This window comes from Nothoprocta perdicaria, unplaced genomic scaffold (genome assembly GCF_003342845.1).
Source record: "Nothoprocta perdicaria isolate Ctin4 unplaced genomic scaffold, notPer1 scaffold_625, whole genome shotgun sequence".
Classification (NCBI taxonomy): Eukaryota; Metazoa; Chordata; class Aves; order Tinamiformes; family Tinamidae; genus Nothoprocta; species Nothoprocta perdicaria.
The window spans coordinates 12,318-16,584 of NW_020455894.1; the positions used below are offsets into that span (position 1 = coordinate 12,318).

At 48.4% G+C, this 4,267-nt stretch overlaps 1 pseudogene; it reads right to left on the reverse strand.

Moving 5' to 3' along the window:
- LOC112956381 overlaps positions 1-4,267 on the reverse strand; it is an 18,719-nt pseudogene that overhangs the window by 3,147 nt on the left and 11,305 nt on the right.

Consider the following 4,267-nt stretch of genomic DNA (forward strand, 5'->3'; position numbering starts at 1 on the left):
GGACAATGGTTTCATGAGATTCTGTGGCAAGGTCACTTCTTATTTACTGCATGGAGGTTCAAGACACACACTGAATTACCAAGGACACCCTCCCGTTCAGTCACGGGGTTCAGATTGGACCTCCTTGCTTTCCAGACTCCTTCTTGGAGGAGTTTGGATGTGGCTGGATTCAGTCCTACTCCCACACCCGGTCAACAGTTTAGGACTAAGGGACTTTATTCACAGTTACACAGTAAAGTTTACAAGCTCCAAAAGAGAACACACGCTGTAGTTACTCACCACAAATCTGTTGTGGCAAGGATCTCTGAAGCCCGAGGAGTGTACTTGATGGGCGTCCCTGCTCAAGGCATCCTGCACTGCCCTGACATGCAGCCTCCTGCCATGCAAGGAGGGCTCAATGGGCTCTCGGGCTGTCCCCATATTTATGGGAGAAGATGACTGACTTGTAGTTATTCTTTCATGTCAGAGGACTTTTGACTGGTGTATGCACTATGCACAAGTAGCCTTATCTCCCCATCAAGATCCAACCATCAGGACTGTTATTGATGGTTAATGTCTGAGTGGGGGAAGAAATCAGGGAGGCAGCTACCAGGATCACATAATGTCACTGGTGGTCCACACCTGAATAGGCTACCTGTGAAAAGTCAGGTTGAGCTGGGGAAGGAGCACATCCCTCACAGCGACTTGTGGGGCTGCAGGAGCAGGTTTCTCCCTCTGTGCAGTGACAGGCCCTGCAATTTGCTGCAGCGCGGCTGGCCACAGCAGCCTGATTGGTAAGATGTGGTAAGAAAACTAAGAGGGGAGGATCAAGACAAGCTTGTGTGCAAGGCAACTCTCCTGGAAGCTCTGGCGGTTTTGCACGTCAAACTAAATGACCCTGAACACTCCCCTTCAGCTTTTCCTCTCARCATCAAGGTTCTTGGCCAAACTTCTGCTTCCCCAGCACCACACAGTCAAAATGTGGGCCTTTAAAAACACTGTGACTTCATGTGGGCTACAAACCCCCTTCCTCATGGTTCCTAAGCTGCTGGAGAAACTCTGCTTAATGCAACTCAGAATCCCACTGGCCTTGGCCACAATGGCACACTGCTGCCTCATGGTCCACTTGGTTCCTAACCTCTTACAGATGCTCTGGAAAACACGTTTGAGAATATACTGGTGTTTATTCAAATGAGTTTCCCCAAAGTGCTCTTCTCTCGCACTCTCTCCCAGTTGCCTTGCTTGTATCTTCAACAAACAACACGGGAAAGGGAAATCATCCAAGGCTTTCAGATGGGAGGGAAGACAAGAGGCCCTTCCCCCATKATTCTGAAGTGATATTCCACCTGGAGGGCCACAGAAAAGAAACAGCAAAGATTAGGACTGGCGTCTGTTCTTTTCCAGTGCATGAAGATCACTTCTCTCCCTCTCTTCTACCCCTTCACTTGAGCCTTCCCGACGCCTCCCTTATGTNCAAAGATTAGGACTGGCGTCTGTTCTTTTCCAGTGCATGAAGATCACTTCTCTCCCTCTCTTCTACCCCTTCACTTGAGCCTTCCCGACGCCTCCCTTATGTTGCTAAGCTAATAGAAGCAGGTCTGCAATTTGTGTTTTTAATCTAACTGATGAGCTGATCTAAACCACAAGTGTGAAGGAGATGATAGAAATGTTTTGCAAAACTAGAGCATGATCTTTTAAAGCAAGGCCATGACAAGGTCGGCCAAAGGTCAAAGGAAGCCTCAGGAAGGGATCTTTCACACTCCCTGCCTATAAACCTGTGCTTTCCCACAAATCCGTAGGGTCTAAGGAGGATCTCAGTTAGTAGCACCTACCCCTCCTGACCACCTCCGGATTCTTTTCACCAGTTTCTCAACTGGCGGCATAGGGACACTGCCCTTCCTCCTTGAAACTGTCTTTTTTGCCTTCCACGAGGATCTCCCATGGATGGCTGGAAGTTTGCTGAAAAGAGACGTTATGGGGAGATGCTGTGAGCACAGGGCGATTTTCAGCTCCATCCTGTCCTCACAAGATTCTGCCGCACAAGGCATTTCTGTTGGCTGTTGCCATAAACGATGTGGGCTCAACTGACTGTGTTCCCATGAACAGTGAGTGAGATCACCCCCAGCTGAAATGCCCAGAGCTGCCAGATGTGCCCATAGGAATGCTCCACATACCCAGGCTCTCTCTTGATGCAGCCTGAGAGGTGCAGGGGTCTTTACAATGGCCGTCTCAAATATATTGAACACTGCCTGACAGTCCCAGCTACCGTGGGTTAGGAAATGGAAAAGGACTGTTCCTGCAGAGCCAGAGGCCAAAAAGGAGAGAACGCTAAGGCCCATAAAGGAACTCCCACCATGGAGGCATCGGGGGGCCTTGTGAGATGGAATTAAAAACTCTCAGAGCTGCTTTGAACCTCTTGTGCTGAGGATGCATCTCTCCTACACAAGCACATGGCACAGAGCTGCCCTCATCCATTTTTCCGAGTGTCTCACCTGCCGTGAGTTGGGTTTTTTTCGGGCTTCTTGCCCTGTTCTTTTTGGGTTGCAGCAGTTATTGAGGAGTGAGAGTCGCTTTTCCTCAAGAAGCGCCTTGAGAGGCGGCGCTTGTCAGCAACATTTTCTGTAGGCAAAAGACAAGAAAACTCTTTCAGGATGGTGTTGCAGAGGGCTCTTGAACAGAAAAGCTATGCAGATGTATTCAGCTTGAGCTCAAATTGTGAGACATTGGGCTGATTCCTTTGAAGGCCTTGTTTCCTGGGTGGTCTATGGCCATTCTGCACAACTGACTTCTATTTTGAAGTTTGTAATTTCATCAGCATTTCTTGGGGTAATGCTATTTTCACTCTCCTTTGGAGTTTGAAAAAGGAGACTTGTTGGGATGGGTGAGCGACCTAACAGAGTCTCTGAGGGCAAAAATGGGCAGCCCATTCTTGGACTTGTCTACTGATCTCACATGTCTATAGTCGCTCTGTGGACACAATCCAAACCAATACGCTGTTTTGCAGGTGTTTCTGAGGCCTTTTTCTGAGGTCAGGGCATGGAAACAAGAGGAAGTTGAACTTGGAGGTGTCGATACAGGTGGGAGTGTTCTGCTGCACTGAGGTCTTGTTCTCCTCACAACTCCCATGAGATGTGTACTATTGGGTGAGCAGCGTCACCTCTAGTGCCTCACGCTACCTGAGYCATCACACTGTCACTTGGGCTCCAACGGCCTGCCTAAGAGTACCGAAGGAGAATGCACAACCCCACACCAAGAATCTGCTGTCCCATTACCTTTCTCGACTGTGTTGGCCTCGGCTCTCCTCTCTTCCACCTCCTTGGCCTTTACAGGTACCCCAGCTGGTTTTCTAGTTCGACTTTCAAGTTTGTATCTGGCAAGAAGAAAACACATTCATTTCAGGGGAGGGCACTGCAATTCCTTTACACATTGTGTGAATAACTGGGACACAGGGGCATTTGGGAGATGCTGGGAAGTGCCTCTTTTTTCAAAGCAAATGGGGCAGAATAGGCCAGATGCTTGAGCTTTGTATCATCAAGTATAGAGACAACATGAAGATAACCAGTGCCTGGAGGGACTTGAGATTTCTCCTCTGACTCTTGGCGTGCTTCTCTGAGCTTCCTGTGAAAATGCCAAACCAATTTCCACTCAAATGTCCTGGGTGCTCTTGGGATGATTGCCCATTGACTGTTCATCCTCCTGTTCAGACACAACACACTAGTCTCCTTTGCTACAGTTTTACAAGCAGCTTTCTAATTCCTGTCTCTCCCTCTAGATCACTTACCAGCCTTCCAGAGATCATGTCTTTACACGTGTGAAAAACTAATACCCCCAGACACATAACAGATCAAAACTCTTGAGAACCAGGGTAGCCAGGAGAAAAGGTCTCCAATACTCCACTAGGCGCAGGCTATACCGTGGCCTAAATATGTTTGCCTGCCCAGACAGGAGCCAAGAAAGAAACATACTCAGGAAAGACAATGACATGACTAGAATGCGTCTGGGAAAGAGCAGTTTCAGTGCCCGAGAGCACTGAATTCCTCATTTCCGGCATCTGCAAAAGGGAGAGACACATGGCACATGATGATGAGAGAAGTATCTCACAAGGGAAGCAAACTTTTCTAGTGCTTAGAGAAGCAGATGTCTCTGACACATGCACTTCCTGTATGCCTCTCAGCAGCCTCTTAGTTATGCAGCGTAACTCCCAGAGAGAAATAAAAGAGAAAGGGGATGAATGTGCTCAGGGCTCTTGCAAGGCTCAGGATTCAGAGACTCAAGTTAGCTCAGGTCT